Below are 23,523 nucleotides of genomic sequence, written 5' to 3'. Positions count from 1 at the left end.
GTTCCGTAAGTTTTCACGACTTACATTGGGCTGTCACCCGATTTTGGCCCCCCGATGGACTATTTTCAAGCTTGGGTGCAAGAAAAGCGCCGTTTCGGACTTAGTTTTCACACCGGGAGTCCTGTGCTTGTTCTGTAAGTTTTCACAACTTACATCGGTCCCTCCCGGGTTGTTTGACATGTTACCCGGGCCTTCTCGTGACTATTACACGATTTTGGCCCCCGACGGCTTATTTTCGAGCTTAAGTGTGAAAAAAGTTCATTTTTTGATTTAGTTCTCAAACTGAGAGTCCCGTGCTAGTTCCGTAAGTCTCCGCAACTTACCTTGGACCCTCCTGGGGTGTTTTGCGCATTTCCTGGTCCTCGTGACTGTGACACGGTTTTGGTCCCCCCGGTGTCCTATTTCCAGGCTTAAGTGTGGAAAAACTGTCTCTTTCCAACTTAGTTTTCAAACCGGGAGTCCCCGTGCTAGTTCCTTAAGTTTTTACAACTCACGTCTGTCACTCCCGAGGTGTTTGAGGTGTTCCCGGCCCTTCTTGCGACTGTTAGATGATTTTGGCTCCCCGATGGCTTACTTCCAAGCTTAAGTGTTAAAAAAGTGTATTTTCCGACCTAGTTTTCAAATCGGGAGTCCCGTGCCTGTTCGTTATGTTTTCATAACTCAAATTGGTCCCTCCTGAGATGTTCGAGGTGTTCCCCTTGCCTTCTCGTGATTGTTACACGATTTCGGCCCGCCGAGGCCTATTTTCAAGCGTAAGTGTGAAAAAAGTAACTTTTCCGACCTAGTTTTCAAACCGGAAGTCCCGCGCTAGTTCCGTAAGTTTCCACAACTTACGGAAGTGTTCCCCGGAATTGTTGGTGTTCCACGGGCCTCCTCGGGACTGTTACGGGATTTGTTGGCCCCCGATGGCCTATTTTCAAACTTAAGTGTTTAGGAAGTGCATTTTTTCACTTAGTTTTCAAACTGGGAGTCCCATGCGAGTTCCGTAAGTTTCCACAACGCACGTTAGTCCCTCCCTAGGTGTTTGAGGTGTTCCCCTGACCTTCTCTTCACTGTCACACGATTTTGGCCCGCGATGGACTATTTTCAAGCTTAGGTGCGAGAAAAGTGCCGTTTCAGACTTAGTTTTCAAACCGGGAGTCCCGTGTCCTCCCGGGGTGTTTGACGTGTTTCCCGGGCCTTCTCGTGATTGTTACACGATTTTGGCCCCTGACGGCTTATTTTTGAGCTTAAGTGTGAAAAAAGTGCATTTTTTGATTTAGTTCTCAAGCCCGAGTCCCGTGCTAGTTCCGTAAGTCTCCGCAACTTACCTTGAACCCTCCCGAGGTGTTTGGGGCATTGCCAGGCTAAAGCCTGAGGAATTTAGCTCAGCCATTCCGTTTATGAAGAATTGGTGGATAATTAGGTGGGGCACAGTCTGGTTGGCCTACGAAATTCGCAAATGAGTGGTTAGACTGAGAGCCAAAGTTCCCCTTCTACGATGGATATCACGGTAAAGGGAACAAAACCTTATTTGCCCCAAGGGGTGGTGTCTAGCTCGGCTAAGGAAAGGTGGACGTCGTCCGGAATATGGTAGTCGCTTCGAAATTCAGCCATAGCACCAAGCAAGTCCACCAGAAATCGACATTTGCCCATTGGTTTAAAAATTGTTATGAACACGACAGCCTAGCTCAGCCTTGGTGTGACTTTGGATGGCTCGGCTGAGCAAACTCGCCCAGGGGCAAAGTGCAAGGGTGTGCCCGGCCAACCTAGTCAAGTCTGCAAAGTGGAAATAAAAGTGTCATGCCCAGATAACTGGACCGCGCTAAGTAAATAGGCAGAGTAATATCAGCCTAGCTTGGTTACAATTGCGTTACAAACCATTTCTAATTCGGCCATGAAACAAGGCCGACTCAAGGTTTATAGCACGGTTGGTGTTCTATACATTTCTAGTTCAGTCGAGTACTATCCTAAGGGTCGCAAACAAGTTCATAGTTCGGTCACAGCACAATTTTGGATCAAAAATCATGTTCGAAACTGATTCAAAATCCAGTTGAGTGTGTCTTTAGGTTTGAGCGTGAGGTTTTTTGGATTTATGGTATTTGCTCAAGGCTCTATTGCATATAACACGCATATATGGGAGATTAATTGCTATTCTTTAAGAAAATAAACAAAGGCGTATCAATTAAAACTGAGAAAATGGCATGAGGAACTTACAGATTAAGGGTGTGAAAGCAGAATTCAATCAAACGAGCCCCTGCGACTTGGATTGAGACTTGGCAGTAGAAGATAAGGATTTAGAGTTAAAAATGTGAGAGGTTTTCCAGAGAGCAGATGAACAGTAACAATGGACGTTTGAAGACTAAGGGAATAAATGCAAAATGGAAGTAAAAAGGCGGGACTATTCAAATTTTGGAAGTTATGATTGACGGCTGTCACAGCAGTAGAGGCAATCAAGGGGAGCCACGTATCCCAGTAAGGGCGTGGTGTCAGCAGCGTGGAAAAGCGGGCTGTACTACGTCAAAGACGGGAAAACCGAGTGGGTTTTGTAGCTTGGCTAGCCGAAGTACTTCACTTCGGCTAATATCTTAGCACGGTTTGAAGGTAATAATCCCAATCATGCTTCGCAGATGGAACTAAGGGCCAATTGAGAGGATAATTTATATGCATAAACCGGGCCGAGCTAGGTCCATTTGGTTTAAGTATTAGGCCTAGCTAAGTAGACTCCACAATTCTTAAGGGCGCGCTTGCAGCCGAGCTAAGAGCTTTTATAGCTCGGTCTTGTGGTGTACAGATATCAGTCCAAGGACTGGAGCAGATTGGCTAGATGTAAACAACAACTTGGACCGGGGTATATTTGGTTAGAGCAGGGGCAGGCTAGCTCGATTGAGTGTACTACCAAGCTAAGGCAGGAGGTTAGAGCCGTCTCACTTGGTTGGTAGTGAGTAGGATGTTATCAAGATAGGGATTATCCTTGGGAGTGTGATTATTAGGAGGACTCGTATAAGGAGAGCTAGAGTCCTACTAAGATTGTGCTAGGTGGAATCTATAAAAGCTCATGATAGGACCTACGTACAGGTATCACAATTCTTATTCTCAAATACACAGAGCTTTTGTGTCTATAGTCTATTTGCTGACTTAAGCATCGGAAGGGTTTCCGACACACACCCATCAGCTAACTCACGTTTGTATTTTCAGGTGATAAGACGACGACGTTTGAAGGAGTGCAAACTTAATCAACAGAATTATACGAGACAAATTATTTCGTGCTCGTACAATTTTTATAAAATAAATAAAAATTCAACTTTTTAACCAACCTACCAAAATAATCTCTCTTCATCCTCTCCATCCCAGCCCCAATCCGAAGCTTTGTTTTTCCACCCTCTTCTACATATATATAAACATATAAATATATACATGGGTGAGAGGCGAGAGAGAGAGAGAGAGATATGGGGGTGGAGATTGTGGAGCCAAACACATGCATTCGGGGTTGCTGCCGGAGCGACTCAATTCCTCTGCATCTCCCACCTTCTTCCTTCTCTCTCTTAAACCCAATTGCTCGAGGTATCAATCAATATATATGTGTGTATTTGTCTTTTTGTTTCTCAATTGCAATTCAAAGAGAGAGCTTAATTTGTGGCCCTTAATTTGTACCCCTTTTTGGCTTTGCTCTCACATTGGCTTTGTTGTTGTGAATGTGAAACTGAATTGGTGTGTATTCATTTTGTTTCAGGAGCAGAAAGTGTGGTTTATGAAGCTGTTTTGGATGGAAACAAGGTTGCTGTGAAAAAACCCATTTTGTCTACCTCTGATCACATTGATCCACAAGGAATTGCAAATGCTATGGTCATTTCTACTCTCTCTCTCTCTCTCTCTCTCTCTCTCCATATATACATTAGCTCATTTTGTCCTATTTAGTACACATATATTCTCCACCTTTTCTCATTTTCTATCTCTGCCTTACGTGAATTCCAAATTAGCAAATCCCCTTTTTGTGTGTATATACATGTGTGTGTGTGTCTCACTATGTAAGTAACCGACTATAGTGTGATGATCAAGGCCTGCCCTGAGTTGTTGGAGCCCTAAGCGGACTCTTGAAATTGGAGCCTTTTATATATAATCATTAAAAAAATTGCATGTAAAATAGTAAGTCTTTACATTTTATATATATATATATATTTAAATTTGCTATTACCCGCACAAATTTAGCTTGCAGATATAATTACTAAAATTTACTTACACAAATTAAGACATGAGGAAAAATCATTACAAGAGCTCAAAATGATAAGAATATTGTCTTGTTAGTTTTATAATTTAACCAAATTCAGTTTACAAAAAGGTATCAGTTAAATAATACCAAATAAAAATTGAACCAACTAATACAGTGTATTAGTTAAATATTACTTTTCTCACATTTTTTAATGCAAAATTACTAATTAAGCTTGCATAATCTATAAGGACCCTTTAGTTTAGATTGTGAACTTAGATTAGTTGTACTGAATCCTTATTTTTGAGCCTACTAATGCTATAAGAGTTAAAATTAATTAGGGGCCCCTAAATTTTGTTAAAATTTGGAGGCCCTTGGTGGTCTTGCCTCAAGGTTGGGGCTGGCCATGATGCATTTGGGGGAGGAGAGGGATATTGGTTCTGGAAAAGATGTTGAGGTGGTTTTAGGTAGTTTTACCATTTTATCATTCTGTGCAAATCAAAATAGAATCCAAAGATGTTTGAGCACAGGGTAATTCAGGCATACTAAAAATCTGTCAGGGACATCAATTAAGGTGTTACCTTCTAATAATAGTATAAAATATGCGCTTATATATGAATTTGTGTGTAGATGTTTATGTATGTGTATTTGGTTTGTTTATTTGAATGTCTACATATGATATGCGGGATTCTTTTTTGACAATTTGGTTATATGATGTGATGATGAAGCAAGTTAGATCATCCAGGAATCGCCACATTGGTTGCAACACATGCAAAGCCTCCAAATTACATGTTTTTCTTCAAAGAGTCCCTAAATTTGGCAGAGAAACTACACGTGGAAGAGTGGAATCCAACTTTTGATCAAGTGCTCACCATCTCAGTCTAGTTAGGTATGTCTTTGATGATCTTGGCTTCATTTGAGTTTGTTTTAATTTTGTGAAGTAAACCTTAATTACTTACTCGTCATTGAAATTCTTTGTATTTTCTTTGTGATATTATGTGCAAAATTCCTCTTATTAAGGGTAAATAAGTAGTATAGATTAGGCTGAACATGACACTCATAGACTCATAGTGTTTTATTACCTGTTATGATTAGTTTAGGTAATATGAAATACTTGAGATGATTCTTATAGGTGCTTAGTTCACATTGATGACATGTTAGTAATGTGGTGTAGATTTCAGGTTTAGGTTCCTAACTACTGTAAAGTTATATAGTGAATCTTTCCATTGGTGGTTTTCTTGCTTGAAGTCTCTTTTTACTTTGAGTGTTGCTAATGGTACTACTCGTGCTCTGTCACAATTATTACAAATGATGAATTTTCGGAATTCTTGGACATTTAGTCTTTTTTGGAAAAATAATAAATAAAGAAATATAGCAAATCCTTTAAACAAAGTCTTCTATTAAACCTAAATTGTTTTCAAAGCATCTTTTCAATTCTGGACGAAAACAAAAATTTTAGCCCTAGTTTTTGTTTAGATACAATTGAAGGAGTAAAATTGTAACTTAAATCATAGATTTGTGTTAGGAGCAAAACTCCAACAACCCCTAGCAATAGTAATAATAATAATAATGATAATAATAATAATATTTATCAAAAAAAATAATAATAACAATTATAAAAATTAAGCAATTAAACAATAAACACCTATGAAGTACGGTACTCCAAAAATCTTACCGGGTGCGGGTACGAGTACCGGTACGACAGTACGCGTACCGGGTACGCCGAATACATGCCGAGTACGGCAAATACATTTGGGTACGTTGTGGGTACGGCATGGGTACGACACCAGTACGGCAAAATGATTTTTTTTTTTTTTTTTTCCCTCAGATGCTAGAATTTATTGCAGCCTTTATTATTATTCTTTCAATTTTGAAAATATCAAGTAATTTATTTCCAACACTCTTTACCTATGAGTCATGGTTTTGCTCCCTTTTGTATCCTGTTTTAGACAATCAAAAAAGAAAAAAAAATAATTGTATAACTTTTTAGACAAGTTGTTCTCTTTTTAGTTTTGATATTGAAATTTTGATTTGTATGTTGGATGTTTAGCTATAAATTTTTTAAAAAATTAAAAAAAAAATTTGACGTAAAATTGATGTACCCAGCCATACTAGTACCCTACTTTTTAAAGAATTTGCCATATCGGTGTACCCGTATCGTACCCGCACCCGCACCCGCACCCGCACCCGCACCCGCACCCATGCTTCATAGATAAACACTTAAGGCTGCAAATTACTATTTGACGATTGTCATCGTCTAGAGGGAAAAAAGGTAATAAAAAAAAAAAAAAAAAATGATATGAAAGTCAAAATGTAAATGCTTTGGTGTGTAACTTTAATTTGTTGATTAAGGTTGGATTTTTCTATTTATTCGGGAGGCTTTTATAGGAACAAATGAAATTACAATGGGCTTCATTCAATTGAAGGGTTGATATCATGTCTTTAACAAATTAGGAGCAATTGAAATAGGCGCATGCGTCGGATGCGCTTCGTTAATGTCATCTCACCTCAGGGATGGCAATGGATCGGGTTTTGAGTGTGAATTCTTGCTTTTAAACTCAATTAATTTAGTGATACAATTTTATACTTTACTTTACTATAAACCTGACAGTTTTGACCTACCTACCGCTATAGTTTACCCTACCCTGGCACAAATACAATCGGGCCGAGGAATTTTGCCATCCCTCAGGTGCAGTTTACTGCACTTTGTGCCTAGGTGCGGGCCTAAGCACGCTTTTGATAGCATTGGCTTAGATTTTACACACATTCCATAAAACATACGGTGTCAATGATTAAGGATGTGCAATCTACTACCATGGTGTGTTCTTAAGTATTGTTTTTTTCAATATATAGGAATTAGTAGTGTTTTTTGTCAATTTTGAATAGATTATTCCTGATGCATCTAGAGAAGGGAACCCAAACTTAGATTAGGTTATGGACGATTGACCAAAATAAAATAAAGAGATTAACTTATTAGTAAGTTTTAGCATGTTGCACAAGATTTATAAGAATGTCTAAACATATGAGTGATGATAATGAAGTATTTATGTCACGATGGACATAATGCTCTTTAAAAATTTTGATAAATATCCTTGAATTTCTGCAAAACATGGGAATAGCTAACGTGGAATATGATTTCAATTTTTAAAACATTCATGAATAAATAATACAAATAATATTAATTTTTCTAAATTATTTCCAACATCTCACCAATTTAACCTGCATGGATAGCCTAGTAGTCAAAGGAGTGAACTCTTGGATAAGATATAAACTCAGATGTTTTGGGTTCAGCTCTTGCTGGCATCTAGACCCTGTCTTGGAGAGGTTCTTCTTCATCCAAAAGGAAAAAAACCTTGCCAATTTTAAAATTTGGTATTGCTACTCAGCATCTTAGGTAGACGTCCTAATTAGATACCTCTTTAAGTTTCAGCTGAAAATTCTTGGAATTACTTTATGGATTTAATGGTAACTACTGAACCTCTTCAAATTACTCATCTCATTAATTTAGAAATTCCAAATTTGTTTTGGTTTTAGCTCTCGCTTCTTCTTCTCTATTTCTTTCTCTCAACATCTTCTGCTTCGTTTGTCTCTCTCTCTCTGCATATTCTTCTCTTTTCTACATCTTCCCTAGTTCTTTCTCCTTCTCTGCATAGCGTAGCTTCGCTTCTTCTTCCTCTTCTTTACTGCTTTCTTGTTCTTCATCTTCCCAGCTGGTTTCTTCTTCCTCTCCTCTGTTGCTTTCTTTTTCTTCTTCTTCACTGATGTTGCTTCTATTCTCTGGTTCTTCTTTGAATCTATTATCTACTTCCCCACGTCTGCTACTACTCCTGCTACTGCTGATCTATTTGTTCTCTGCTGTAGCTGTTGTTTTCTCTTCTGCCTAACTGTTGTTGGATCTTTCCTCTGTCGCTGATGTTGCCTTCTCTCTTTCTTCTCTGCTGCTACTGCTGCTGCTGATGATGATGATGATGATGAGGATTTCATCCGTGTCCAATTACTTAATTTGTTTACTCTTTGCTTGGGTACCACGTGTTTTGATGGAATTCCTGTGAGAAACCAATTTACTTGTTTGGGAGTTTGGGCTGAATGTAGTAAAGTTCTCCATTTGAGTTATATCACTTGAAATTTTTTCTAACCAAAGTACCAAACTAATCTAAATCCGAGTACATGGGAAGGAGAAACTTCGGAGCAATTTTTTGAAACGTAAACATCTCTTCAAACTCGAGATGGGTTTTCTCCGACAAGAGAGGTTTGATGTAATGTGGTCCCATAGGAAAAGATTGATTGCTGATTACTGGCATTGGATAAGCTTATTGCTGTATGTCTGTTCCTTTGTTTTGATTCTCTGTTTTATGAACGTATGATAAGGTTTATACTAAAGTTATAATGATCATGTTTCCTATTTTACAGCTAAAGCTCTGCAACATCTACATAAACTTGGGATTGTACACAGGGATGTAAAACCAGCAAATATTCTTGTAAACGCCATCACCATTTTCTGATTTTGTTTTGTTTTGTTTTGTTTCTGATCTTTTTGTGGGTAAGATTTTGTGTTTCCTATTGAAGTGGTAATAATATGTTGTTGCTTCCTCTGTTTTTTTTTTTTTTTTGGCAGCTTGATGAAAACCTTTGTCCACATCTGGCAGACTTTGGTTTAGCAGAATATAAGAAAGATCTTAAACGAGTTTCTATGGAGAACTGGAGATCATCTGGAAAGCCAACTGGTGGTTTCCATAAAAAGAATATGGTCGGCACACTCATTTATATGGCACCTGAAATATTTAGAAAGGAGATACATAATGAAAAGTCAGATGTATATAGTTTCGGTGCGACAATAAAGTAAGAGTTTGACATAAAATTAATGATTTTTCTATGCTCTCTGCCACTTTGAATTATAGCAAATCAAAATGTTGTTTTATCCTTTGTACCTGATGATGTGTTATGAGACGGACAAGAAGTTTTTTGAAATGCTATATGTTGATGACAAGTTAGTGATCGTAGAACCATGCTTTGATACTGAAATATATAGCCTGCACTTGTGCTTGTGGACTCTGGTAGCTCCAAAAGGTTTATTGAGTTTTGCTCTACTAATTGTTGGCAGAAATTGCAGTCTTTAGTAGCTAGTACCTTGTCATTTAACATTCTTGAGAAGTTGATGACAGATCCAATGATACATGTTGGACATTTCTTCATGTTAGATGCATGTCCAAATATGTCAGTATTTTTTTAGATCCGGACACATTTTGGACACTCGGGGGACACGTGTGTCCATCACGTAGGAAAGGTGATAGGATTTTGTTAGTTAAATTAGTTATTGGACAAAATATAGTAAACGTTATTAGTGCTTACACCCTCTAAGTAGGATTAGATGATCAGACTAAGAGAGATTTTTAGGACCAAATGGATGAGGTATTACAGAAAATACCCGTATGAGAGAACCTTGTTATAGGTGAATATTTCAACAGCCATGCAGGAATAGATAAATTAGGTTATGAGAGGGTGTATGGTGGGTATGGTTTTGGTGGTATAATAAGATTGGAGAGAATATTTTAGATTTTGCGTTGGCTTCTGACCTAATGGTAGCCAATACTATGTATAAGAAGAGAGCCTTTAAGAGTGCGTCAATTAGGAGCCAAATAGATTGCTTTCTAGTAAGAAAAGTGGACCACTTAAAATGCAGCAACTGTAAGTTGATTCCTAGAGAGAGCCTAACGTGTCAACATAGGATTTTTGGTACCAGATTTATGCTTTAAAAGGAAACACCAAGCTAGGAAGAATATTGGGCGCTGTAGGACGAAATGGTGGGGCCTAAAAGGGTATAAACTAGAAATATTTAAGAATAGAATGGATGAAGAAGGTAATTGGGACATGGAAGAAGATGCTAACATTATGTGGAACTCAATGGCCAATTGTATGAGGAGAATCTCAAGGGAAGTCCTTGGAGAGTCGAAAGGAAAGAGATCCAACTCTATGGAAACTTTGTGGTGGAGAGATGAGGTTCAAGCAGTAGTAAAGATGAAAAAAGAGTGCTTTAAAAGTGGCAAAAGGATAGAATTGAAGAAAATCTTAAGAGTTGCAAGTTGGCTAATCAGGAGGTTAAAAAAGTAATGAGAGAGACTAAGTTAAAAACCTATGATGACCTATACACTAAACTAGATAGTAAGGAGGGAGAGAAGAGAATATACAAACTTACTAAGATAAGAGAGAGGAAAATAAGAGATTTTAATCAGGTTAAGTGCATCAAAAGTGAGGACTCTAAGGTGTTGATAAAGGATGAAGAGATTAAGAAGAGGTGGAAGAGCTATTTTGAGAAGTTGTTAAATGAAGAACATGGAGGAAGGTCAAAAGGGGAGGAAGTAGCCAGTAATAAGGAATATCAAAACTAAGGCTTTAGGACCTTTGAAGTGGAAATTGCACTTAAGAAGATGAAATTGAATAAGGCTTTAGGATCCAATGATATCCATGTTGAAGCTTGGAAATGTTTGGGTAAGAAGAGGGTTGCTTGGTTGAATAGATTATTTAACAAAATTTTGTTGACTAGTGGTGGAAGAGTATTTTAGTGCCAATCTATAAGAATAAAGGAGATGTCTAGAATTGTAACAACTATATAGGAATCAAGCTGATGTGTCATATAATGAAAGTGTAGGAGAGAGTAATGGAACGTTGATTGCGAGATATAATAGAGATGTCAGATGATTAATTTGGATTTATGCTCGGTAGGTCAATAATGGAAGTGATCTATTTTTCAAGGAGAGTAATAGAAAAATATAGAGCAAAGAAAAGAGACATTTATATGTTTTTTGATCTTGAAAAAGCATATAATAGAGTCTCTCGGGATATAATCTAGTGGGTGTTAGAGAAGAAAAGAGTGACAAAATGTTATATTGATGTGATTAGGGATATATATGAAGGTGTGGTGACCACTATTAGATTGTCGGCTGGAGAGACAAGTGAATTTTCAATTACTGTGAGGTTACACCAAGGATCAACTTTAAATCCTTATCTTTTTGCTTTAGTCATGGATGAGTTGACGAGAAATATTCAAGATGATGTACCATGGTATATATTTTTTTGCAGATGATATCGTTTTAGTGGATGAGAGTAGAGGAGTTAACACTAAGTTGAAGACTTGGAGAGAAGCATTTGAATCTAAAGGATTTAGGATAAGCAGAAATAAGACAGAGTACATGGAGTATAATTTTAGTAATAGTAACAATGGACATAGAGGATAAATGAAGATTGAGAACCAAGAACTACCTAAGAGTGAATATTTTTATTATTTATGATCGATTATCACAACAACTAGGGAAGTTGGAGAAGATGTGGTTCATACAATTAAGACAGGGTGGCTTAAGTGGAGGAATGCGTATAGGGTACTGTGTGATAAACGAGTACCCATTAGATTAAAAGGAAAGTTCTATAGAATGACTACTAGAATAGCGATATTGTATGGAATGGAATGTTGAGCAACTAAAAAACAACATATAGATAAGATGGGTGTTGATGAGATGAGGATGCCAAGGTAGATATGTGGCAAGACTAGAAAAGACAGAGTTAGAAATGAGTATATTCGTGAGTGGGTAGGAGTTTATACCGATAGAAGGTAAGCTGAGAGAGAATAGATTAAGATGGTTTGGTCATATACAATGGAGACTAATAGAGGCAGCAGTGAAAAGATGCGATATAGTGACGGTAGAGGGAAGTGTTAGGGGAAGGGAAAAACCTAGATTGACGTGGGCTAGTATAGTATGAATCTCCTTAATTTGACTAACCAAATGACTTTTGATAGCCTCGAGTGGAGAAGAAGGATTCGTGTAGCTGACCCTATTTGATGAGACTTAAGGCTTGGCTTGGTTTGGTTTGGTTTGGTTTGGTTTGGTTTGGTATTAATTAAAGTATTCATATACATGACATATACTAAATATATAAAACTATTTATTTTGCAGGTGTCCACGTGTTGCATCTTGCATTTTTTGAAATTTGTTGTGCTAGCGTGTCCATGTCATATCTTTATCGTGTCTCTTGTCCATGTCCATACTTCTTAGAGTGTCTAACAATGGATTAAACACTATTTTCTTGGGCTGACTATTTTCATGTCGTACTTGTCAAAAAGCAAATAGAATGATTGGTCATCTTGATCATTCATGAATGCCTTAATTCACTTTATCTAACAAATTTCGTGGCAATGTAATAACAAGAAGGGTATGCATGTACTTTATATTGTTAGATTCGGGGATAACATTTCAATGCTAGATAGTATGTATAGACCGAGTCTTTTGCTTTGTTATCTAGGTAGCTTATTTCTCTTACAGTCCTACCTTGTCGTAGAACTTGGGATTTGATAGATCATTATCATTTGCAATGACATGTAGAAGAATTTATTTTATATAATTTCATATAAACATGAAATTTGATTTCGATGTGTTGCAATGAACTGCTTACTGGTGTTGTCCCATATGCTGATCTTTGTGCAGAAGCGCAGGTTTGACTTTTTCCTTTTACTATAACTCACTGTTTACATGGCTATATGGCTGTTAAATTATCACTCTTGCGAGTGGAGGTGTAGAAATGTGTGTGGGCCAGTAATAGCATAGATGAAGTAAATGTCTGAGGAGTTTGGCACCTCCTTGATGTTGATGTTACGTGCCCCGAAAGTGCTGGTGATGTAAGGGGTGCTAACTCCTATTTATAAGAGGGGGGTCACAAGACCCATAACAAATTTCCTAGATATTTCTGGATTCCATTAGGATATGCCACAACATGTGGCTGTGTATCAATCCCTTAGGATTTGCCTTGATCCCTGAGCATCCACACAAAAGGTCCAATGGTGTGGTATCTCTCTCTCAGTAAGGCTGGCTTAAGTGGCACTCACGGGGGTGTCATAGTGATCAACACTTTAGTCTCTAGCCACCAAACCACAAAATCTTCCGAGGTGCTATGTTGAATACTTCAGCATATATAAGTCCTGCCTCTTTGACTTGGCTATTGGACGAATGGCACAGTGTTTCTATCGCAGAGTTGAAGGACATGTAGTTTGACCACCATGGTGATTAAGACAAGTGGAACACTTGAATCCTGCAGTTTAACCACAGCAGTTTCAGGCAACCGTGGCATGAACTCATTTTCTGGGACTTGGGGTATATTTCCTGCCACTGTGTTGAAGGTCATGTAGTTTGACTACCACGCTAAGCTCTCTCATTTTCAGCCACTCTGTGTTGTTCAATCTCATTTAACATCTAGTGGGATTTCTCTTCCTGCTTTCTAGATTACTTCTCATACCATTCCTCATTTTTCTTGTCATTCAGTTTATGAGCACACATGTTCATGCATATAACTGCTTATCAGGGTTCAGGTTTCCCATATAATTTTCATATTCTAAAAATTGTATTAAAAAAAAAAGGTTTCTATCGAAGTTAAGTTTCTTCTGGACGTCCAATTCTTCACAGATAATATCTTACATCTTAATCTGACTGAATGCCCCCTAATCATTTGACCCGTCAACTATGCTTTTTAACATGGTTGTGCTTCATCGGTGCATCATGTGATCTGCTTGCAGGCCCACACTGTGCTGGAAATGAACTATACTGAACAGCAACTTACAGCAGCCGTGGTGTCTGAAGGATTGCGACCTGCTCTTGCTGGTCACTGCTCGTCTGCACCAACAGGTTTCCCGTCCTTGATACAGAGATGTTGGGATGCAAATCCTCAAAATAGGCCTTCTTTTGATGATATTATTCTGGAACTTGATCCCATCTTGGAATGCAGAAAGAGAGTAGAGGAAGACGAAAAGGAAAAGGCACTTGTTGAACCTTCAATCCCTCTTGGTGCTGAGGGCATCCCGAGCCTTCTTGCTTATCAAAAAAGTATTAACTGGTTTACTGAGGGTGAAAACCTGTCAAAGAGATCTTGTCTCGCAGCTGATTCTGGTGTCAGAATTTGGCCTGATCCTTTTACTGATCCTTCAGCATACCATCCAGTGTTGTCTTGGGGATCCTTCGGTACTTGTGGGAGAAGGGAGACAATGGAGGACACTCACTTTCTTATGCCCCATATGTGCGGTGAGAAGGATATCCATGTGTTTGGAATCTTTGATGGTCATCGAGGTGCGTCATAAATTAAGAGCTACTTATTTTCATCCTATTGGTGTATTTGGTACCAAACTCAAGCAACAGTGGATTTTAATGAGAACTAAAGCTCATGTGGGTGATCACAATATTAATTAATAAACAATTGCTTGGGCATCACTTAAAGTGTTTCTTAATGAAACCAGAATGACATAATGAGCATTACAAAGCCCAACTATTACAAAATGGAATTATTTTGGAAATTAGTTTTAAGAAATAAATGTTTAAATTCTTGAAGAATTCCTTTGTTTTTTCTTTTTTTTTTTATAGTTCTTTTTGGTTGTTTCCAAACATAGCCTATGTGTCGTGCATTAGTTGCTCTAGATTACAATAAAAATGGCAAGATCAAATGCAGGTGCAGCAGCTGCTGAGTTTTCTGCTCGAGCTCTACCAGGATTTTTGCAAAGTCTTAGTTCCATAAAAAGGTTTCTTCCTTTCTATTATTCTTGTGGGCTCTTTACATTCTATAATCTATATATGAATCTATTTGATAAGAAGTACATATTTTTATTTTGTATTTGATAACAATGCAGTCCGTCCAATGGATTACTAGAAGCATTTGTCAAGACAGATGTTGCATTCAGGAATGAATTGGATTCCCATCGTAAATCTAAGGGAGTTATTCAGAAAGACTGGCATCCTGGTTGCACAGCCATTGTGGCTCTTATAGTCAGAAACAAGCTTTTTGTTGCTAATGCTGGCGATTGCAGGGCAATGCTATGCCGAGCTGGCAGTGCTTATGCTCTAAGTAAGGTGAGATCGGACTTGATTTATCAACTAAATGACTGTGTAGTTGAAACATTCTATTAGAATAAAACATGGACCTTTTTTAACTTATTTTATTAAAAATTGTCTCCTTTGCTTACCCAAGTGGGTTAAATTGTTCTCCAACTAATTCAACTTGACGCTGTAGGATCATGTTGCAAGTTGTCCTGAGGAGAGAGAACGTATTATCAGTGAAGGGGGACAGGTCAAATGGCAAGTTGACACGTGGAGGGTTGGGCCTGCTGCTCTCCAGGTTTTCTTCTTATCCTTTGCTTAACGATATTCTAGAAAAATGTGTAGACTATTGTCTTCTAATATGGTTGTCTATTGTGAGGAAGTATATAATATAAACTTATTTGTTTCGTCAAATTCCTTTTGCACCAAGTGTTAACATGGACCACCACTACAACCCATATCTAGGGATATCTTGAGCATTATGATTACCAAAAATACTTATGATCACTAAAACATGAGAGAAAATATAAAAGGTAAGGAGTTGGTCCTCGCATCCTACTCCAACTTCTGAGCGTAGCGAGGAGGCTCCTTGTGTCCTGCATCGGCTGGTAGTTGTATGGAGGGTTCATCAGTTGTCACCGTGAAGAGGAACATTATGCAAGTTGGGCTGAAAGCATTCGATGTGGTTGTCGACGGGGTTGATCGCAAGAAGATGCGGGTCACGAAAAAGGGTAGATCTCTGCAAAGATCCCTGATGTTGGGATTTGAAGTTCCTTGGTTGGCTCAAAAGAAGCTTCTTAATTCTTGAAGGGAGGTCTTTTGGGCAGTCTCAACCTCTCAGAGGGCGCATAGGCTTTTGGAGGTCTAGAGACTGGTGAATAGGAGTGGTTGCTCCTTGAGGTTAGGATTTTTGGGGCAAATCAGTGACAAGTTGTCACACCCCAATTTCATATTAGAAATCTAAGGCATGATGGTTAAGGGTTTAAGGCTAGTTAAGATTATTAAGTTAAAATAGTGAGATCTTCTATTGTAAGTTCATATTAGATGTGGACTGATTCAAAAGAGTAGGGTGATTGATGTATGTTTTAAAGCCCAATTTAGTGTTCAAGGGTTCAACAACAAAAATGGAAACGAATAGCAAAGCAAATGATTTAGATTTCAATAACAAGACTTGCTTAATATGTGTGTGTGTTTATAATCCTAGTGTATAAAAGTAGCACACACCGAACTCTCTTTCCTCCCTACTCAAATCCCATTACATTACACAAAAGAAATAGTACATGTACAACTTTCAGGTATATACATTACACTTTACAATCAGCTCACGACAGTACAATAAAAAATAGGGTAAATTACATTAAACCCCCCTCAACTATGACCTATTTTTGAGTTGCCCCCTTAATGTTTTAAGGCAACACTTACCGCCCTTGAAGTATATGAATTGCAAAAGTCATTAACACTGTTAATAGAAATTATTAAGTTACCCTTTTACCCTTGAATTGTATTGCTACCAGACTACCATTATCTTCTTCAACCACTACCTAATTTCTTCCAAACTCTAATCAAATCAATTCAATCCCAAACCCTTAATTCCACAGTGTCTCCACAATTCCAATTAACAAACACAACAAATTCATTTGACAAAGGGAGTAAAGTCAGTCACTGTGAATCACCACAACAATCCCATATTTTTGCAGGACCTAATGATCAACAAAGGGAGTGGAGTTTGGGGGTGGCAATGGAGATAGGGGTGTTGTTTAAGGGCTTGGGGTTTTGAACTCATTGAAGAGAGAGAGAGAGATGAGGGGTTGGCAGTGGCTACAATAGTTTACGGCAATGGCAATGGCGACAACGGTGGTTGAAGACAATGGCCCACCTCTCTTCATCTCACTCGCCACATGCAACTCCTCTTCCAACCTACACTAACTCCTTTTTTTTTCTTTCTTTAACCAATGGCATCTCCTTCATTGTTCCTCCCTCCTCCCATCTCTGCACCACCACCTTATTTCCCCCACCACTCACCACCTCCCCTTTCGATTCCCACCAAGCCGAAACCCCTTCCCCACAGCCTCCCTCCCACTGAACAAACACCCCAATACACATTGAAACCCCTCCACACTAAAAGCCCTATATTAATTCAACATATGTCCACTAAAATCCCCCCACCTAATCAACGTATCACCATCAAAACCCTCAATTCTTTTGCTGTGAAACTTTATCAAATCATAATGGCTTGGCTAATAAGGGTTCTCTAGTTGGTATTAGCCATGAGAGTTTCTGGTTATGGCTTGGCATTTCTGGCCATGTAGAGTTGCTGGTTGTGTATATATATACAATGTATGTATATATAATAAGGTTTTTTTAGTCATAAATTTTTAATTACAGTATGATACATTTATGCCAAATGACTACCGGTGTGATGACATAAGAGGTTTAGAGTTACAAAACAAAACTATAAGCGGGTTCAGTGTTGAATTTTAAACATTGATTTTTAACTTGACAATGGGTCATAGTTGAGGGGGGTTTACTGTAATTTACCCTAAAAATATATATGTTGTTAGAATAGGAAATTGTTAGAATAGGAAATAATGAATTATATTCTTATTTATTCCTTTTTTAGTTGCTCGAATTATGCCTGTAATTGATCAGAATTATCAATATAAAAAAGAATGAAGTCTAACTCATTTCCTAACTCTTTCTTTTCTCTAAACCTACATGTGTATACATATTTATGTATGTATGTATGTATATATATTAATATAATTTACCCTAAAACATTGATTTTGGTTCTTTGTGTGGTGTAGCTAAAATTAAATACAACAATAGGTTGAGTATAGGCAGATTCATAATTCTCAACCAAACTTGCTAGCATGTCCACCAACAAAGCACACCTACAGTAGGCAAACATTTTTTGTTTAATTTATTAAAGTTATATATTCTTTTATTTTTATTTTTCCTTCCTGTCTTGTGAGGGCGTGAACCTTGCACCTTATCTTTTTGGGTATTAAGAGATAGCACTGAGCTAATAACTGATATTTTATTTATTTTATTTTTTTAATTCTAAATAATGAATTAGAAACAAAAGGTTGGTTTCTATTTAATGAGGTTTCTGTAAACTAGATTTAAAAAATAAAGAAACAAGAAGAGGGTGGGTAAACAGGAACACATGGTCCCTGCCCAGCCCCACTCTTTGCCCGTGCTTCCAGTATTCAACATGATGTGAAAGCAATAAACAATAATTTGTGGTTGAATTTGAAGTTTATTAATCACATATTTTTTACAGGTTACGCGGTCTATTGGTGACGATGATCTGAAGCCTGCTGTGACTGCAGAACCTGAGATAACTGAGACCATACTGTTTGTAGAAGATGAATACTTGGTAAGGTCCTTTGATCTGATAATCTTCTGTTATCTGGGGTTTATTATTTGTGTGCTACGAGAAACTAATAAATGGATTTGTGGCTTCTAAATAGACTTCTATGTACAGTTTCCAGGGAAATCAGAAATTTTAAATAACTGCAGTCGCATCTGCTTTAATCACTTCAAAAGCATTTGTTCTATATGCCATTACCAAACACAATTTTCTGTAGTGCCTGGATGATCATAGCACAATTCATGTTCTTGCAATTTGAAATTTGTAGGCCCCCAATTTAGGAGGTCCCATACTTGGAAATGTTATTAGCAAGATAATAGAATAATCCTGAGATATATTATTGAAGTCTGAAATTTGTAGCCTTACAGAACAAGATTTTCTCCAAGTGTTTCCCACAAACACTCCATTAATCCCAATAGTTTAAAAACCCTTTTACGAATGATGTGGAAAAGAAGTAACACAAGGTTTTAGAACAATAAACTTGAATTTAAACAACAAAGCTCAAATGCAAAAGAATATGGAAGTTGAAGCTCAAAACTTGAAAGATCTTGATAGGTAATACATTTAATCCTTCATCCCATGTTTGTAGACATGTAAAAATCTTCTTTTTATAGCCCTTCATCTCATTTTGGTCATTCTAGTGCAGTAAATGCGCCTCTAGCAGTTGAAACGAAGTAGCTGTTGCATATTTTAGAATTTAAATTTCGTGACGAAGGAGTCAACTTATTTTGAATCTAGGTGAAATCTGAAGCTCTCAGAACTTTTCTTAAGGGATTCGATTTATTTTGTCAAGGAGTTGACTAATCCTTTTATCTGCACGACAACTGGAGTTCAGGGTCGATTCATTTATTTGAGGTCGACTCAAGACCTTCAATGTTTTAAAAATTTCACGTGTTAAGCATCTCAAACTCATCCAAAACACTTTCTAACTCCAAAATAATTTAGATAATGAACATTTAATCACAAAACAAATATCAAAGACTTATTTTGGAGCTTTTTAATCTCAATCATTACAGCAGGAAAAATGTAAAACTTTTAAAACACTTGTACTCCTTTTGTAATGAATTATTCATCAAATACTAATGACAAAATCACGTTACATTCTCATATTTCATTAAGCTATCCAATAGCTAACACCAAAGGATATTGACAATTCAAAGTACAAGTTTATCATTTGCTAGCCACTCACTAATTTTGTATTGTGAAATATCAAACATATATCACTTTAAAACACAACCAACAAAAGCATCATAGACAATATCAAAACTAAACCATAGGTCTAATTTCTCTTTCATTTGAAGCATTTTGAGGCTTCTTGAATTCAACCCTTATTCTTTTGTTATGTTTACAGTTAAAATAGAATACAAGTATCTTGGCAGACTAACCCCAAGGGGTTGGCCTAGTGGTCAAGACCTGGGCCTAGGGTGTGCTCCCCTCAAAATCTTCTAAGTGCAAACAATTTCTCAGGACCAGTTCATATGGGACTTTGCCCCGACCCCCCACTAGTGGATGGTGGGATTGGTCTTCCGGAGTAGTCGGTATAGTGGGCCAGATGTTGAGTTATCAAAAAAAAAAGAAAATTATCTTGGCAGACTTGTAATTATTCTAATTTGTATTATGCTTTTCGTTTGTTAGTGCATAACACAGGTAGGCACTCAGATCAAACTTATTCAAAAGAGATCGTATACCACAATTTGAACGATTATGGTTTATGCCTTGGTTTTTCGGTTCTAAAAATAAAAAAATTCTAGCGACCTTGCCCTATCTCTTCCCTCCCCATTCACACCTCATGGTTTCAAAGCATTAAGACAAAACAGGGAGGGTGTGGAGTAAGCCTAGAATAAGAGAGTGTTTTGACGATTGAACTTCCATAGAACTACATGTAAAGTGAGACAGTCCATACCTAATATTAGGAAGATAACCTCTCTAGTATATTTGGGACTGGTTAAGTTTGAGATAACATTATAGTGTTAAAGATATCAGAATATATGAAGATCCATAACTGAAGGGATTTGATTGTATCTCCCACTTTATATATATGGTGTACCATGTAATCAAGAGGATTAAGTAGTGTGACTAAAAGATGTAGCCCATAGGGCTTTGTATGTGTGGACGTAGGCCAAGATTGACTGAACCACTAACTTTTTGTGTTCTTTCTTCTCTCTTTTCTATTTTTATTATCTCTTCATATTCAACCTTCATGTCATATTACCAATATCAATTGTTAACACCTCCCTTCGCATGCTTCTCATATTTCTGAACTTGGAGTTATATTCTTAGTTTAGTGATCTCTAAAAAATGATCTTTTGAAAAAAATTATAGTGGCTGAAGAGGGGGGTGGGAAGTAAAACCCTAGATAGTTTTGCGGCCTTTATGCTTTTCCCAATAATTCTTATTTAATTCAAATGCTTATGATGTATGTTTCATTTGTAATCAGACCATTTTCAAAATTTTGCTCTATTTATGACGGATGGTTGTGACTTGTTAGCATATCACATTTTTATAGAGAGAGTAACAATATGTGTTCGACTGTCAGGTTATGGCTAGCGATGGCTCTGGGATGTTATGAGCAATGCAAAGATTGTTTGCATAATAAAGGACACAGTGAAAGAGCCTGGGATGTGCTCAAAGAGATTGGCAACCGAGGCTGCTGAACGTGGAAGCCAAGATAATATAACTGTTATTGTCGTTTTCCTGCATCCTGTATCTACTGCAGAGAGGATTTACTAGGTTTGATGGTATTCTTATACAAATTGTTTTGTATGTATGAAATTAATTTTAGTGAGACATGGAAATGAACCAGAGGTGGTAGGAAAAGGTTTACCTCCTCGTCTTGTGGAAATTGTATGCGTACATTTATTTTTAGTGGGAAACTACACAAAGCATATGCTTGTATTATTGGATTTCAATGTGCGTATATGGAATAATATTGCTAATAGATGTTTAATGTGTTCACAGTGCGCGCGCGCACACACTCTCTCTCTCCCCAAAAAGGCATGAACACTTCATTAAAATTAAATTGTACTACATGATTAAGGCAGGAATTTTTGATATGATAATACGATTCAAATCTACATTAATATGTATATAGCACGACTCGTTAGCACGAATATTAAATAGGTTGGATTACTGTCGAATTTGTATAGAACAAAGCTGACACGAATAATCGGTATAATGAAAAATTAGTTACATATTTAATATTATTTCTATTAAAGGGTGTTGTGACATTTTTTAATCTCTTATATAACTCCATCTAACTAAGAAAAAAGCATGTAAAATAGGATTTGAAAGCTAATAAAGGTTTTGTTTTTGTTTTCAATTGAAAATTTATTTGTCTACTGTTTGAGTTAATTTAGTAAAAATATATATATATATATATATATATAAAATAAAATATTGTTTTTGTAAATTAAGAAAATCAAATTGAATTGAAATCAAATATTCTTATGAATAATTTCATTCAATATAGATTAGTTTCATAAAAATTAAATTGTGAAGAAATTTTTTTTTATATTTTTTGTACACTTGATATTTTTAGCTTATGGTAAAATATTTTTACATAACACGTTAATACTATACAAATCAGTAATGACATGACACAATAACACGAAATAATGTATGAGTTAGGTTATTATTAAGATAATTTTGACACATTTAAAATATCACGACACGAACACGACCCCGAAAGCATGCGAAGAAAGCAAGAAAACTTATATAATTATATTAGTAAAGTGTAGGGATATTTCCTCTTCTTATTATCTTAGTATTGACCCTGAAACATTTGTACTAACCCAAATCAGATTCATTCCTTTTTTGATTTATTAACTAGAGTTTCAGGCTAGTTGATATTATTATGGCCGTGAAAGGCCTCAAATGAGAGATTTTCCTTGCTTCACTCCCAGCATTGAAAATAGGCAGCCTTATGTCAATATGAACTCGTCCAAAGATCGTGATTTAGCTGTTGCTACCTCCTCAGCTTTCCGCTAGACCCACCCTCTAGCTGTAAAAATTAATGTCCGCCATTTATTTGTTTCATAACCATCACTACTATATCATAATCTTGGATCACAAAATTTCTAAACCAAGACAACTACTATACACAATTCTAATAACAAAAAATAACAACCACCACTATTCGTGATAATCAAACACAACTATAAATCATTAACCAAACATTCCTAATGTTATTTTGGTTTATAAATTTGGTTGGAGATTTAGCAAATGAAAGGGAAAAAGTGTGTAAAATGCGAATAAAATATAGTTACATTTTATCTACATTTCACACAACTTTTCTTTTTTCTTTTCAAATCCTTACTAAAATTTATCAACCGAATACAACCTAAATATTTGGGGGAAATCAAAACAGTACACTTTTGGGATATTCTAAATAAGTGTATTTTTTGACTTTTTATAAAATATGAGTTGGGTATGGGTTGGGTTTGAAGTGATGTGATAGAGAGGTGATATGACTTCTAAATAAGTGCACTTTTTGACTTTTTATAAAATATGAGTTGGGTATGGGTTGGGTTTGAAGTGATGCGATAGAGAGGTGATATGACTTAAATAGGATAGTGACTTTTTGACTTTTTAATTTTTTTAGAGGATGACAAACAAGGACGGCAAGATTTTTCTTTACTCTAACCAGGGGCACGACTATAAATTTTCTTGTAATTTTATTGTGCATAGCTTTAAACTATAAACGACCGAAATGATATTTGCAATGCTTTGTGATCGGGGAGAAGTTTGGTATTAAAATAGTTAAAAACTTATTAAAAAATCAAAAAGCTTAAAAGTCATATAAAAAATAAAAAATAAAAACTCATTTTTATTTTTTTGCATATTTTCTATAAAAAAATAAAATAAAAATTAGAGTCATTTACAAACACTTTCATTTTTCACTTCATATTTTAATCAAAAAATTACTAAAAATAAATCACTTCCAAAAGAAAATTAAAAGATGGGAAGACGAGTAATGGTATTTGATTGTATTTGTACCAATGTAGTCACTATGTTAAACCACTTGCGTGGTTAGTCCTTTGGTCACTAAGTCTCTCTTAAGGAGAAATTTTGAGTTACTCTTAGGAGTATAATAGGAGGCAAGACTTAGTGTTTTTTAGGAG

General features: G+C 36.6%; 1 pseudogene across 1 annotated transcript; it reads left to right on the top strand.

Moving 5' to 3' along the window:
- Nucleotides 1–3,413: 3,413 nt before the first annotated feature.
- On the top strand, nt 3,414–21,350 carry LOC145789275 (protein kinase and PP2C-like domain-containing protein; annotated as a pseudogene). Its single transcript, XR_014340138.1, has 12 exons — nt 3,414–3,543; nt 3,713–3,825; nt 4,915–5,075; nt 8,597–8,664; nt 8,802–9,022; nt 12,614–12,668; nt 13,743–14,289; nt 14,666–14,735; nt 14,844–15,063; nt 15,224–15,328; nt 18,314–18,409; nt 20,940–21,350. The product of XR_014340138.1 is annotated as a protein kinase and PP2C-like domain-containing protein (transcript).
- Nucleotides 21,351–23,523: the final 2,173 nt, after the last annotated feature.

The sequence above is a fragment of the Camellia sinensis genome, chromosome 9 (genome assembly GCF_055761805.1).
Source record: "Camellia sinensis isolate YWXY chromosome 9, ASM5576180v1, whole genome shotgun sequence".
Classification (NCBI taxonomy): domain Eukaryota; kingdom Viridiplantae; phylum Streptophyta; class Magnoliopsida; order Ericales; family Theaceae; genus Camellia; species Camellia sinensis.
Note: the sequence above shows the minus strand (reverse complement) of the source record. Positions and strands in the feature narration are given on the sequence as shown.